The following is a 16,586-nucleotide window of genomic DNA, read 5'->3' on the forward strand; positions in this document are numbered from 1 at the left end:
CAGTGCGGGTGCCTTAAAGCACACGGTTGCAGTAATGTACTTTTACTTTGTGCAATGATGTTTATGATTCACGCATTTTAACTTTATGATGTTCACTCAGAATTTGAATCCTGACACATTCAACAAGAATCAGCATACCCTGCAAGACATTAATCCATGTGAGAGATGTGAAAGACAAGCATCTTGTTCAGATCATGCAACCTATACAAGGAGATACTCTTTAATTCTCAGTTCTGGCAACAAATTAGCAGCATAGATGACACTAAATGGACATCCCAGCATCAATCCATGCAGAGAAAATGGCAAAGGCACACCATGCATTATTGACTCTGCTATGTTGCCCTCGTCATCATTTAGAGGACTGTGTTAAAATTGGGAAGTAGTCCCACAGACTAGTCAAGCAACAGCCTGCCAGAATCAAAGACAAACCCATAGCTAATGGAAATTACACACATCATGCATGGTGTGCCAGTAGTTAGCACTGCTGCCTCACAGTACCAGGGACCCATGTTCAATATCTGCCTTGTGTGTCTATGCCTGTGTGGAGTTTGCATTTTCTCCATGTCTGTGTCTGCGTGGGTTTCTGCCAGGTGCTCTGGAGCGGGGTGGGGGGGGGTTAAAGTGGCTCTGGGATGCTTTTTAGAGGGGCAGTGCAGACTTGATGGGCTGAATGGCCTCTTTCCACACTGTAGGGATTTAATGATTCTCTGAAGGTGTTCCAGCCACCACTGTAACAATCTTTAGGTGTATTCTATTATACTTTAGGTAGGGAATAGTAATGTCCATTGCCAACGATGGTTCATTATCACCACCGTGACTGAGTTGCACGACTGCTAAAGAATAATGATTGCTGGGGTGTGGCAGATTTTTTTCCATCAATGGGATATACATATCACTGCTAAGCCAGCATTTTCTAGTCATCTCGAATTGCCCTTAAGGAGGTGGTAGTGGATGGCAGTCCATGTGGGGTTGGCATACCAACAGTGATGTTACAGGGGAAGATTATACCAATCAATAGTGAGAAAAAGATGATGTAGTTCAAATTCAAGATGGTATTTGACTTAGGGTGAAAGGGGATGTGGTTGTAGGGGATGGCAGTTGGTTGTTTTCATTGTAGGTAATAGAGCCCGCAGGTTTGGATGTGCTGTCAAGGAAGTGTTTTTAAGTTACGATAATGCAGGTGTTGAGAGTGCATATTCCTGCAATTGTGCAATGATAAAAAGAATGGGGAAGGTGCTAAATGCTAATCAAATGTTATTTTGTCCTGGATTTCAAGAAGTTTGAGTGTTTGTAGAGCTGCACACACCCAGACAAGTGGACATTTTTCCATAACAGTGGCTTTGGTTCAGAGCTTATGAACTGGACATTTTGTACCAGAAGGTGATCCCTGAAAAGAGATCTCTGACTTTGTCAGTGGTCAGTTAAACCAGGATCAGACAGTGAATGATGCAGCTAAGGGGATTCAGACAGCAGAAATGCAGGATCCTCAGTTTTAGCAATTGTCCAAAAAGGTTTTTGAGGTTCTTACTCCTTGCACAAAAATGGGTGGTAGTAGATGAGTTGCTGTCAATTTCCTAAAATTTGAGAGATTAAGGTTCCATTAAACTAGAAAGCAGCAAATATAAATCTGCTATTTAAAAAGTGAAGGGGGCCAGTCATGGGGGGGGGGGGGGGGGGGTCATAACAGGGCACTTAGATAAATGCAATGTGATCAGGAGGAAGCAGCAGGATTGTAAAAAGAGAATCAAATTTAACCAATTTCTTGGAATTCTTTGAAGTAGTAACATGCACAGTGAAGAAAGGACTGCCTGTGGAAGTATCGTACTGGGATTTTCAGAAGGCATTTGACAAGATGCCAAATAAAAGGTTATAGCATAAAACAGAAGCTCATGGTGTAGAGGTAACATCAGAACCAGGAGCAAGAGTGGACAATTCAGCCTCCCGATCTTGCGCTATTATTTGACAGACATAGGTTAGATTTAAATTTACTGTCACACATATATAAAAATACAGTGAGAAGTGTTTTTTGCCATCTTGAATTGGAATCAGATGATCGTGCTGATCTCATGTCGGCTTCAACTCCACTTTCCTGCCCACTGTCCATAACCCTTCATCCCATTGACAGATTTTGAATTAGTAACCTCCTCTGCAAATTTACTCAGTGCCCCAGAATCCACTGCACTCTGGGATGGTGAATTCCACAGATTTCTGACCCTTTGAAAGAAGCAATCTCTCCACATCTCTCATGTTTGCATGGATAGAAGATTGGATGGCTGGCAGAAAATAGAGTTTACATAAATGTTCTTTTTTTTGTGATTGGCAGGATTTGGCAAGTGAAGTCCACTGAGGTCTGTGCTGTGCTTCGCTTTTTAAAGTGTGCCATGAACATCAAAATGGCTGGCAAAGATGGCCACCAATGCGCATGTTTAGACGGCAACATTAACTCTTGCAGCTTTGGACTAGGGTGTGAATTAGCAGAAAGCTTGTGAGGAGTTGCAGTGATCACAAGGGGATGTCCCTAGCTGTGATGGAAGTATTGGCTGGCAGCAGGATTGATATAAAGAAGATCTGATTCCAGAAGGAAGTTGGATAAAAGCCTGCTGGTGTAGACAAAGCGACAGACCATCTATTATGGCTTCTTCTAAAGCACCAAGAAGTAACCCCAAGGGAAAGTGAGAAGAGACGTGAAGAAAATAATGGGCAAGAAATAGTTAGCGGAAAACATGCAACCAAGAAATAAACATTGGAAAATTTAAAAATTTGAAGCTAAACATCTTCTCAACGACATAGTGTCTCTCTGAACAAAGCTGAATCTGAAATGTAATGATCAGTGTCCCACAGCCAGGCTCATTTTCAACAGAGACCATTTCAAATTAATACAACTGCAGATGCTGACTTTCATTTGTATTTAACTTTTGCTAAATCCATACTTTCCGTGTTATAATAGAATGTTTGTTCGGTGTTTCACTTGACCTCTTTAAACATGTGTGCTCTTTACGCTACCTACAGCTTATATGATGAACAGCTTTTTACAACTTATATTAATATCTTAGGTGATGCTCTGACCTCTGAGCCAGGAGGCCATGATTCAAGTCCAACTTGGTTCAGAGGTGTGTAATAGGATGATGACGTCAGCTTGTATGCGGGACATAACTACAAATTGAGGGGTGATAGATTTAAGACAGATGTCAAAGGCAGGTTCTTTACTCAGAGAGTGGTAAGGGTGTGGAATGCCCTACTTGCCAATGTAGTTAACTCAGCCACATTAGGGGCACTTAAGCAGTCCTTGAATAAGCACATGGATAATGATGGGATAGTGTAGAGGGGCTAGCTGAGAATAGTTCACAGGTCGGCGCAACACTGAGGGCTGAAGAGCCTGTTCTGCACTGTATTGTTCTATGTTCTATCTCTAAACAGGCTCTTCAGAAAATATCTGTGTCACTACTTCTGAAGCAGGTGGGACTTGAACCCAGACGTTCTGGTCCACAACTGTGTTATAACTGGACAGTTTGATTTAAAATACCCCAGGTGATGGAGGTGAAGGCATGGTCACTAAATTTGTGGATGATACAAAGACAAGTAGAAATGTATGTTGTGAAGAGGACATAAGGAGGTTTCAAATTAACTTGGACATGTTAAGTGAGCAAAATGCTGGCAGACATTGGAAAACTTGAAGCTTTCAAAACTTGGCAGGAAGAATTAAAAAACGAGAATTACTTAAACAGACATTGACTGCAGAATGCAGATGTGCGAAGCAATCTACAAGTTCTGCAGAATGAGTCACAAACAGCACTTCCTTGAATTTTTTCTTCCCGGTTATGCGGCACGAAGCCTGAGCACAGCTGCAACTCCCAGAATTGGAAGTCAGTGCTGCTATTGTGTCAAAATGTAACTAGCTGTGAACTGGACCAAGTCCAGAGCTTAAAACCAAATAGTAGAAACACATGGGGAAACAGGGGTTATGGGAATGGGATTTGGGCATGGATTGGCAAGGATGGGATGGAAGTGTGGGTGGTGTGAAGGTGGGTAGCCGTTTTGGACTTGATCATGTTTTCCTTAAAAAAAAACTTGATCCAGTGCTGGTGCCTTTGGCCCAGTCCCCACCTGTTACCTTGCAGCCTCTGCACTGATTTTGGGGACCCCACCGCTCTGCAATAAAAGTAAGAAATTGGGTGGGACTATCTCCTCGGTTTAGTTTGCAGAACCAAAGAATGGTGCAGGAACAAAACCACAGGCTACAAAGTGTTGGAGCTCAGCACGGCACCCTACCACCAACCTCCAACTCAATCTCCACTATTGCATAAATGCAGCCCCCTCCACACTTGTGATGAAGAATCATCTGGACTTAACCTGTTTTCTCTCCATACAAGCTGTCTGACCCATTGTGATCACCAGTACTTTTTTTGGTTTTAGGTCACTCAGTCAGTTTGACGGTCTTTTTAATCACAACTTATGGGCCACACAGATAAATAGGGTGGTGAAGGAGGCAATTGGCATGTTTTCCTTCATTGGTCAGAGCACTGAGCAAAGGAGTTGGGACATCATGTTGCGGCTATACAGAATGTTGGTAAGGCCACTTTTGAAGTATTGTGTACAATTCTGGTCACCCTGCTCCATGAAGGATACTATTCAATTGGAGAGGGTGCAGAAAAAAATATTTACAACTATGTTATCAGGACTGAAGGGTTTGAGTTATAAGGAGAGTGTATAATTTTAAGGTGAGAGCAGAAAGATTTAAAAGGGACCTGAAGGGACAACTTTTTCACACGGAGGGTAGCTGCAAATGTGTTGCTGGTCAAAGCACAGCAGGTTAGGCAGCATCTCAGGAATAGAGAATTCGACGTTTCGAGCATAAGCCCTTCATCAGGAATAAGAGAGAGAGAGCCAAGCCGGCTGAGATAAAAGGTAGGGAGGAGGGACTAGGGGGAGGGGCGATGGAGGTGGGATAGGTGGAAGGAGGTCAAGGTGAGGGTGATAGGCCGGAGTGGGGTGGGGGCGGAGAGGTCAGGAAGAGGATTGCAGGTTAGGAGGGCGGTGCTGAGTTGAGGGAACCGACTGAGACAAGGTGGGGGGAGGGGAAATGAGGAAGCTGGAGAAATCTGAATTCATACCTTGTGGTTGGAGGGTTCCCAGGCGGAAGATGAGGCGCTCCTCCTCCAGCCGTCGTGTAGTTGTGTTCTGCCGGTGGAGGAGTCCAAGGACCTGCATGTCCTCGGTGGAGTGGGAGGGGGAGTTAAAGTGTTGAGCCACGGGGTGATTGGGTTGGTTGGTTCGGGCGGCCCAGAGGTGTTCTCTGAAGCGTTCCGCAAGTAAGCGGCCTGTCTCACCAATATAGAGGAGGCCACATCGGGTGCAGCGGATGCAATAGATGATGTGTGTGGAGGTACAGGTGAACTTGTGGCGGATATGGAAGGATCCCTTGGGGCCTTGGAGGGAAGTGAGTGTGGAGGTGTGGGCGCAAGTTTTACATTTCCTGCGGTTGCAGGGGAAGGTGCCGGGGGTGGAGGTTGGGTTGGTGGGGGGTGTGGATCTGACAAGGGAGTCACGAAGGGAGTGGTCCTTGCGGAACGCTGATAGGGGAGGGGAGGGAAATATATCCTTGGTGGTGGGGTCCGTTTGGAGGTGGCGGAAATGGCGGCGGATAATACGTTGTATGCGCAGGTTGGTGGGGTGGTAGGTGAGAACCAGTGGGGTTCTGTCTTGGTGGCGGTTGGAGGAGCGGGGCTCAAGGGCGGAGGAGCGGGAAGTGGAGGAGATGCGGTGGAGGGCATCGTCGATCACGTCTGGGGGGAATCTGCGGTCCTTGAAGAAGGAGGCCATCTGGGTTGTGCGGTGTTGGAATTGGTCCTCCTGGGAGCAGATGCGGCGGAGACGAAGGAATTGGGAATATGGGATGGCGTTTTTACAGGGGGCAGGGTGGGAGGAGGTGTAGTCCAGGTAGCTGTGGGAGTCAGTCGGTTTATAATAGATGTCTGTGTTGAGTCGGTCGCCCGAGATAGAAATGGAAAGGTCTAGGAAGGGGAGGGAGGAGTCTGAGACAATCCAGGTGAATTTCAGGTCGGGATGGAAGGTGTTAGTAAAGTTGATGAACTGTTCAACCTCCTCGTGGGAGCACGAGGCAGCGCCGATACAGTCATCGATGTAGCGGAGGAAAAGGTGGGGGGTGGTGCCAGTGTAGTTGCGGAAGATGGACTGTTCCACATATCCTACGAAGAGGCAGGCATAGCTGGGGCCCATGCGGGTGCCCATGGCAACTCCTTTAGTTTGGAGGAAGTGGGAGGATTGAAAAGAGAAGTTATTCAGGGTGAGGACCAGTTCAGTCAGTCGAAGGAGGGTGTCAGTGGAAGGGTACTGGTTAGTGCGGCGGGAAAGGAAGAAGCGGAGGGCTTTGAGTCCTTCGTGATGGGGGATGGAGGTGTACAGGGACTGGATGTCCATAGTGAAAATAAGGCGTTGGGGACCGGGGAAGCGAAAATCCTGGAGGAGGTGGAGGGCGTGGGTGGTGTCCCGAACGTAGGTGGGGAGTTCTTGGACTAAAGGGGACAGGACCGTGTCGAGGTATTGGGAGATGAGTTCGGTGGGGCAGGAGCAGGCTGAGACAATGGGTCGGCCGGGGCAGGCAGGTTTGTGGATTTTGGGCAGGAGGTAGAAACGGGCGGTGCGGGGTTGTGGGACTATGAGGTTGGAGGCGGTGGATGGGAGATCCCCTGAGGTGATGAGGTCCTGGATGGTCTGGGAGATGATGGTTTGGTGGTGGGAGGTGGGGTCGTGGTCAAGGGGGCGATAAGAGGAGGCGTCCGCGAGCTGGCGTTTGGCTTCAGCGGTGTACAGGTCAGTGCGCCAAACTACCACCGCGCCTCCCTTGTCTGCGGGTTTGATGGTGAGGTTGGGATTGGAGCGGAGGGAGTGGAGGGCTGCACGTTCTGAGGGTGAGAGGTTGGAGTGGGTGAGAGGGGTGGACAGGTTGAGTCGGTTGATGTCACGGCGGCAGTTGGCTATAAAGAGGTCGAGGGCGGGTAGGAGGCCTGCACGGGGTGTCCAGGTGGATGGGTGTGTTGGAGGCGGGAGAAGGGGTCGTCAGAGGGTGGGCGGGAGTCTTGGTTGTGAAAGTAGGCACGGAGGCGAAGGCGGCGGAAGAATTGTTCAATATCTCGCCGCGTGTTGAACTCTTCCGCAACTACACTGGCACCACCCCCCACCTTTTCCTCCGCTACATCGATGACTGTATCGGCGCTGCCTCGTGCTCCCACGAGGAGGTTGAACAGTTCATCAACTTTACTAACACCTTCCATCCCGACCTGAAATTCACCTGGACTGTCTCAGACTCCTCCCTCCCCTTCCTAGACCTTTCCATTTCTATCTCGGGCGACCGACTCAACACAGACATCTATTATAAACCGACTGACTCCCACAGCTACCTGGACTACACCTCCTCCCACCCTGCCCCCTGTAAAAACGCCATCCCATATTCCCAATTCCTTCGTCTCCGCCGCATCTGCTCCCAGGAGGACCAATTCCAACACCGCACAACCCAGATGGCCTCCTTCTTCAAGGACCGCAGATTCCCCCCAGACGTGATCGACGATGCCCTCCACCGCATCTCCTCCACTTCCCGCTCCTCCGCCCTTGAGCCCCGCTCCTCCAACCGCCACCAAGACAGAACCCCACTGGTTCTCACCTACCACCCCACCAACCTGCGCATACAACGTATTATCCGCCGCCATTTCCGCCACCTCCAAACGGACCCCACCACCAAGGATATATTTCCCTCCCCTCCCCTATCAGCGTTCCGCAAGGACCACTCCCTTCGTGACTCCCTTGTCAGATCCACACCCCCCACCAACCCAACCTCCACCCCCGGCACCTTCCCCTGCAACCGCAGGAAATGTAAAACTTGCGCCCACACCTCCACACTCACTTCCCTCCAAGGCCCCAAGGGATCCTTCCATATCCGCCACAAGTTCACCTGTACCTCCACACACATCATCTATTGCATCCGCTGCACCCGATGTGGCCTCCTCTATATTGGTGAGACAGGCCGCTTACTTGCGGAACGCTTCAGAGAACACCTCTGGGCCGCCCGAACCAACCAACCCAATCACCCCGTGGCTCAACACTTTAACTCCCCCTCCCACTCCACCGAGGACATGCAGGTCCTTGGACTCCTCCACCGGCAGAACACAACTACACGACGGCTGGAGGAGGAGCGCCTCATCTTCCGCCTGGGAACCCTCCAACCACAAGGTATGAATTCAGATTTCTCCAGCTTCCTCATTTCCCCTCCCCCCACCTTGTCTCAGTCGGTTCCCTCAACTCAGCACCGCCCTCCTAACCTGCAATCCTCTTCCTGACCTCTCCGCCCCCACCCCACTCCGGCCTATCACCCTCACCTTGACCTCCTTCCACCTATCCCACCTCCATCGCCCCTCCCCCTAGTCCCTCCTCCCTACCTTTTATCTCAGCCGGCTTGGCTCTCTCTCTCTTATTCCTGATGAAGGGCTTATGCTCGAAACGTCGAATTCTCTATTCCTGAGATGCTGCCTAACCTGCTGTGCTTTGACCAGCAACACATTTGCAGCTGTGATCTCCAGCATCTGCAGACCTCATTTTTCACACGGAGGGTAGTTTGGATGTGGAATGAATGGCCAGAGGAAGTGGTAGATGCAGTACAGTTATAACATTTAAAAGACATTTGAACAGGTATATGAACAGGTAAGATTTAGAGGGATATGGACCCAATGCAGGCAAATGGGACAAGTTTAGTTTGGGAAACCTGATTGGCAAGACTGAGTTGGATCGGAGGATCTGTTTCCATGCTGTATGACTCTATGACTCCAAATCAAAGTGGTAGAGGGACAAAAATATAGTCTTGTTCAAAAACATTTAATTTTATTATTTTGTTAAAAAGAGTGGGACTTTACATCACTTTTTAAGAAAATACTAAGTTACAAAATTTATCTTTCAAACAAAGTAGCAGAAGTATCAGGGATTAATTTGCAAACTATTCTGTACACATACTTTTTCTACTTACAGGCAGATATTTGGATAAAATACCTTTGCACAATTTGGCTTGCTACACATGTATAACGAGAAGCTGATAGATGTTTGATTTGTGACGTTAATGTAGGCATATAAATGCTCTTGTTATTAATGCACCACTTGGTACACAATCCATGCGAAAGAACACTTTTTATAGACAGGAGGAAACCTCTGTAGATTATACACTACCATTTTGTTAGACACAAAATCTTGCACAGTCAGCACTCTTTTCCCAGCTTACAGAGGTAAGAGGGGAGTGCAATTTTTGAATAAATGCCTTCAAAATGTGGATACAGCACTTTAAAATTCTAATGACACCCTATACAGCTCTCAGAGTGTGGGGTTTGGAGAGGACCTTAGGTGAGATTTTGTTAAAATTGAAACACAGGCTGACAATTCCAAGGTAGCAGACAGGGATACTTCTTTTATTGAAGAAGTTTTGCAGTTCGTAGCAACATGAGCAGAGAGAAATAGGATGTATTATGAGAGGCATAGTCCTCAACAATACATAGTCAAGATTCACTGGGAAGAGGCTATGCAACTGTTCAAATTCTCATATTCCAAGTTAAGGAAAAAAAACCCTTCTGTATTGCATATTAAAGGTATCAGTATTCTATTTCCCTGTTGCAATGACAAACACACACAGTTTTACTTTCATCAGCTTTAATATAAATGGGATTAAAAAGAATTAAAATTTAAAAAATTGAACCCTCTTACTGTTTGGTGGACTTCACATTTTGTTGGTGGAAATCACATTAAAAATGGTTCTCTAATCAGTTGTTTGTAGATACGCAGCTTTGCTCAACTATGGAAGGGGTACTGTCAAATCATGCAATGCTCCGAACCATGACTTATCTCTGGCTCGACCTGCCTCATCATTTACTTTAGAGAGAAAGGAAAGCACATCATGTGTAAGTGTAAAATAACTCTTTTAAAAAACTGATGCTTGCTGCAGTTTTTGACACTCATTTTAAATGTTATTTAAACTGATGTTTGTTCAAGCAGTAGTTGAAGTGTAGTTTGCAGACAATCTGTAGCCAAGGGGTATGGTTAAGTGGAGATTTAGCCGCATAAAGTAGCTGGCTGGTCTGTGGACCAGTGACCAGTGATTGATAACAAAAGCCTTGCGCCTGACATCAGATATGCGATTGGTTCTCAGGTGACTAAACAACTTGGAGGTGTTAACGAGATAGTGAGAAGCATTCCGACCTATACCAACTCAGCAGCTCTTTCTGCTCTCTGCAGTAAAAACCTAAGCTAAACCAGTTAATTTTTATCTGCAGCAGATCCTTTATGCTTTGACTTTTAATTAATAAGAGTGAACTAGCCACCATGTGCTTCTTTCAAACCAGTGAAAATGTCCAGATAAGGAAAACCGAGAAATCAAGAAGCAGCGTTCTGATCAGCACAAAATCATTTCAGCAGATCTTGTGAGCAGGAGATACTGAACTGCTCTCTTCATCTTAAACTTTACCAATAAGAATGTCTTTTGCTAAGTGAGACAGAGTGACCTTATGTAGTGTTAGAGTTTTAACTAGCAATGTTATATTAATCATATACATTTAGCTAGAGACTATTTACTTGTAATAAATATTTATTTTTGTTAAGTACAGAAATCTGGTCCAAGTTTTCTGTCAACCTGGGTCTGTAAGATAGGTAATTTGGGAAACTTTGTGTATTAAAAAATAATCTTTTCTGACAACTCCAGCAATTGGAAGATTTAATTCCCAACGCACTGCCCCAGTGAGGCACAAGAGCTTGGCCTAGGCCTGAACTTGTTGGACCTGACCAAGGGGTGCTTTTCCAAGTTTGGCCATTTTTGGCAGGATTTTACGATGCGTCAATGGGGATGTAGCATTATTTCAGGCAGGTTTTGAGGATATCCTTGAAACATTTACTCTGCCTTCCTGGTAACCATTACAGAGCTAAAGTGAAGAGTAGAGAGCTTGCTTTGGGAATTGTGTATCTGAAATGCAGATGATGTGGCCTGGCCAAAACAGCTAACTGGCTATAACCAATGCCTGGCTCTGGTGCCACTGGCTTGAGAGAAGACAGTGCTAATTGAACATCTGTTCTGCCAATGGATTTGCAGTATTTTTCAGAGCATCTTCAGTTATAGCTTTCTAACCTATGTGTTTGATATGCAGAAAGGCTGGTAGCACTTCAGTTATGTAGACAAGGAGCTTGGTGCTGAGTTTAAAGTTTTTCAGCTTTGATGTCTGCTGTCATTGAGAGGAGGATCCCGAGGTATGAGGATTGAATCATGTTGCCCAGTGACTTGACTTGGAGCTTGATAATCAACGAGACTAATGAGAGCAGACTGGTAGGAGACCTGTGCCTTCTGGATGTGTAGCTGTAAGGCTTATTTTATTATACATTTCCATGAAAACATTAACAATGGTTTGGAACTCAGCCTCTGAATGTGTACTTATAAAAGTACCATCTACATTCTGCAACTTGGTGGTAAAAGTGGGGATGGTTTTGTTCCTGAACTGAAATTGTTGTAGAATGAGCAGTTTTCTGCTCATTCTGTAGATTCATGAAAAAATGGTGAGGAAAATGGAGAACAGCATTGGTGTGATGTCACAGCTTTGCTTGAGTTCAATTTACACTTGTATTAGGTTTGTGGTGGATCCATTGGAGATGAACATCACACAGCAGGCAGAGGAACGGTGACAAATACATGCAGTCAATATTGAGGAGGATACTCCATAATCCCTCATAGGTGACAGAGTGAAAGATCATGGTCAAAGAAAACCTTGTACAGAGACTGCAGTCTTTTTCAAACTTGCTTTGTTGAGAGAAACAGTTCCACTGTGCCTCTTGATGAATGCAATCTGTGCTGTGGATACAGGAGGACTTTTCTCCCATTGGGAGTAGGTGATTGAATATTGATCTTGCATTGACCTTATCTGTGATTGCAATAAATATGGAAGGGTATTGTTCTGTCTCACAATGGCCTTGTCTCACATCTTGAATGAGGTCACTTTTAAAACATATCAGCAATTCCCAGCTTGCTCTCCTTCCAAATGAGGAAGATGAGAGAGTACTTCTCTTCCATATTTAGTATATTGATGGGATTCCATCTGGACAGTGTCCTCATTTCATCCCAGCTGCTGGATGGTCTTCTCAACCTCATGTCAAGCAGGAGTTGTGCTGAGATGATGGCAGAATGCTGAGGAATGAAGTGAAGCTCACTCACGTTGAGGAGTGAGTCTTGATTGAGGATATTCTCAAAGTGCTCATCCAAATTATATTTGTGCCCTTAATGAATTAGACACAATTGTTAAGAGCTATTTGATGTGCCGTTAGTTTTCTCTATGTTTGCTTATGTAATTCTGGGTTCTTGTTGAGCCAGATATCTGAAAATTTATTAACATACTACCTCCACTAATATGACACCTCTGACTTAAATAAAAGTTTGAGTTACATTCTTATTGAGCTTATTATTGTCTTGCACACAATCTGATTAGCTGACTCATTGATTAACAGACTGGCTTCTAACAGAAAACAGACTGAATGAACAGAGTAAGATAGAAAATTGTTTACTGGAGCATCACATCAAGATGCAATCTAGCTGCCTTAAAGATACCATTCCATAATTACAAAATGTTTCATTTTCCTTTGAAGAATATGAAACTTGTTCTGATAAATATATACAAGATGTATAACAATACATTCACTTTAACTACTTTGGTGGATGTACAAAATATGACTAGATACAGACCTTCTACAATTATCATAACATGGCTGTGTAGCTTCACTCTGAGATGTTTATGTCAGTGTGGATGATGAATGTCATGTGTCATGATGTCTGGTGCTTGTCTAGCGTGATACTCAAAGTATTAGATTCATTGTCTTATATGATGGATGGTTGGTCTTATACAAACGGATATGTAATTTGTTTTGCCATTGGATTTGACTGTTGTTTGTGACAATGCCAATGGCTGCACAAAACATAGAATATAGATCATCTTAGTGTCTTTCCATGGATCCATCTTTTTGAATAAAAATCTTGATCGCTTTCTCCTAGTTTAGATTGGTGGTAACTATCTGAATACTGACTGATCATTTTCTAACCCTTCCGTTCAAAATATATTATCTGCATTTGGCTGTTTGACAACAGTGTGGATCTGTCTTTCAAACACATAAATTACCAGTGATGGCAACCCACTGCCTTGAGGAGTATCACAGAAATGTAACATCTTTGCCAGTCACCTTGCATAGAACGATCATTAGCTTCACTATTAAGAACTGTGTAAGATCATTAGATGGAAGATAACGAAGAGACAAGGTGATAGAGTGAATATCCCACTCCCTGCATGTGTCTTGGAAAGTACACCTCTGAAATATGTAGAGGAACAGTAAACATATTTAATATAGCAGTTAATGTGTCAAAGTTAGTGGTATCTTTATTTTGACTTGAGATATGTTGAAAGTGCTAGTCACCAGTACAGCACTAACTTTGGACATGAAAAATATCAACTGCAATCACGTTCCACAAGTAATGCGAGTGGAAAATGAAATTCTTTCAATTGTTGAGGTTTCACATGACTTCTTGAGTTAATTGATACCTTTGTGAATACTGGTTGAATGGATAGACTTATATGCTAATCTCTTGGTTTTTTTTTCTCCCCTGTGCCAATTTGACCCGTCTATATATAGTCAAGCATATCTCAGTATAGAGATTTTGGAATAACCACTTGTTTGCCTTTGAAAATTATATTCCTAGAGATTGCTAGCTCGCTGTGGCCATGTGCTGATGATGATCTTCCTGGGTTACTGCAGCTGGACATCATCGAAAGGAGCTTGGTGAATCATCTCTGCCTGACCATGACCAAACTGACGGTGATCAATGTTGTGACTATCTTTGAACTTAGTTTCAATGACACCCACTGTAAATCTAGAGAAATCTAGAGGACCTTTGTTCCAAGTGGTACCTGGCAGTCAGCTAAGTGCACCAGGACTAGTCATCTGTGAGACTGGTTTGCATTGTACTGTGAAATTGTAGCCTTGGATCTACACAATTAGATGTTGCAGTCATGAAGGTGCATATGTGAGATGTTTCCAACAGATCATTTCCAACAGTTTGTGATCAGTGTAAACAACAGCTTGCTTATTAGGTATGCATGTATTCTAAAATTTAGAGTAAGATTTTCCCATTATATGTTGGAGAAGTCCACCTGAGCTGTTATAAGGACTTTAGAACCAAATGCAATAGGTGTACCAATCTGTAAAAGACATGATCTGAGGCCTTGCTGTTATGTATGTATTTACAAAATGGTAAGTTTAGAAGGATCGTAATATTGAAAAAAGTCAATGTTGCTGTTGGTAAAGTTTGTTTATGACTTGGATTTAATGTAGTTTGCATATGTCACAAAATGCTGACCGCTGTTTTGGTGAATGAGACAATCCATATCTCATGCAAGATTTAGATACACTACTAGCCTTGTTGAAAATTAGATTGTTGTTGCACAGTCAAGCACTTGTATTAGATTAGCAGCATCTACAATCTTTTTGAAGTTGAGTTCTCCTTATTGCAGTATCATTTTTAGGTCAGTCCAGAAGTACATTTCTGAAGCATTTGATTGGTGTTAAATGTAATGACTAATTCTACCAGTTCTGTAGTTAAGTTAGCATCACTGAAATCACATCCTGTACCTTTGCATTAATATCTGCCTACACTTTGGCCAATATCTACACCTGGACTGGTGGCACGATATGGACTCAAGGTCAGGAATTATGATGTTGACTCAGGCTTTAATTTGACTATCTAAACTCTGAAAAATGTTGTCATATTGCTTATGGACAACACTCAAAATAATAGAGGACTGTCTTTCTTTCCATCCTCCATTTCCCAAGCAATAAGAATTTTGATATAACTGAAAACAAAAAAATGCTGGAAATCACAGTGGGTCAGGCAGCATCAGTGGAGAGAGAGCAAGCTAACGTCTTCATCAGAGCAGAATTTTGATAGCCCTTTTTCTTTATCAGTTATCTGTTGACTATGAATTAAAAATTAATTCTATTCTTGAGGAACTGAAGTTTAGACAGGATGTCAATGGAATGCCTGTGCGTTCAAATGTTTTCTTTCTATTCTTTAAAAATTACAAGTGTACAGACGTTTTGTGTTGCAGAATAATGCTTCTTTTATTTTGTGTTGGCATCTTTCTTCTTTTGCCATTATGACTCCCCCCAAAGAAATTTAAATCTCTAAAGTAGGACATGAACCCATGATGTTCTGACTTGTAGATGAGAGTATTCACACTGAACCATGGCTGATATTAAAGGCCACAATAGAATGTTTTCCTACTGAGAGCCAGCATGATGTCCACTAAGGACTTTAGAATGATTCCTAAAAAAAAAATCCTCGACATAAGAGGAGGATCTTGAAAATCATTAACTTTTTAAAATATAATTATAATTCACTCAGCAGTTGAAGATTTAAGATATGCATTGTCTCACATCACTGGGCTTGTATGTTGGATATCAAGCCACATATTCCTGAAGTTGTCAAAAAAATTAAAGATTCTATAAAAGTATGCAAGATTCCCTAACTTAACTGCCTTGAAGACTTAGGTTGACAGAAAGCATGGATCAAATTTTGTACTTAGTAAGAATTACAGCTCATTACAAATGAATAGATTCTAGCCACAGGTAAACAATTATGAATTGTTGATTTATAGCTTCAATCCCCTTATAAAATACCCCTACTCTCACAAATTAAAATGAGTGCTGTGTGCAGAGGGAAAGACTGGGAAGATAGTTCGATTGTCCCCATCCACAGGTTTTGCTGAGATGATTCTTTTGACTTGTCAGGATTTGTTGATCCTCAACCTTCCTTCTCTGGGTACTTTTACTTGCTGGTAGGAAGCAGAAAATGACTGACTCACACTTAGTGTGGCTCTAACCTGTAAGTTAAAAGCAGCCAGGAGAGGAGATTATTCAGCATTCTTGAGGTGTCTTTTTACTGCTGAGAAAAGGGCAGCTCCCTCCTTCCCAGAGGTCGAAGGTCTCTGCCCAATATTCACACTCACAAGCTGTTCAGCTACCGGTAAGCCAATCACATTTGTTTATAGAAAGAAGGCTATTGTCATTGACAGCTAGTCACAACTCCACAGCACCATCCACTATTTGTTGCCAGTCGTACCTCCCTGATTTCAGATCATGTACAGCTAAAGCTCCTCCATTGCTTGAATGTATCACTTACATTAAGTGCAGTAATCTGCTTTTAAAGTTCAGTAATACTTTCTACAATTCTTGGTGTTTGAAACTATTTTTTCCTCATTTCATGTGACAAACAAAAAGACAGAAAAATAAAGGATTACAGTCTTTACAGCACATATGGGAAAGATGGAGATTGGTGACTGGGGAAAGATGACAACAACTAGGGAATAGGAGCCTGAGCTTGATATACATGCCCAAAAATTAACTATCAAATAGCCCAATGAATGTGCTTGTATGAGTTTGTCTGTGTCAGTTTCACAAATGTAAATTATTGTATTAACAAGTTGGAGGAGGTGGACATTGTTACAAGTTAATTTATT

The 16,586-nt window shown here is 43.6% G+C and overlaps 1 protein-coding gene across 2 annotated transcripts in view; it reads right to left on the bottom strand.

The window, feature by feature from the left end:
* The window catches only part of LOC132820599 (testican-3-like), a 525,001-nt gene that overhangs the window by 44,035 nt on the left and 464,380 nt on the right, over window positions 1–16,586 (bottom strand). The window lies entirely within an intron of this gene.

This window comes from Hemiscyllium ocellatum, chromosome 1 (genome assembly GCF_020745735.1).
Source record: "Hemiscyllium ocellatum isolate sHemOce1 chromosome 1, sHemOce1.pat.X.cur, whole genome shotgun sequence".
Classification (NCBI taxonomy): Eukaryota; Metazoa; Chordata; class Chondrichthyes; order Orectolobiformes; family Hemiscylliidae; genus Hemiscyllium; species Hemiscyllium ocellatum.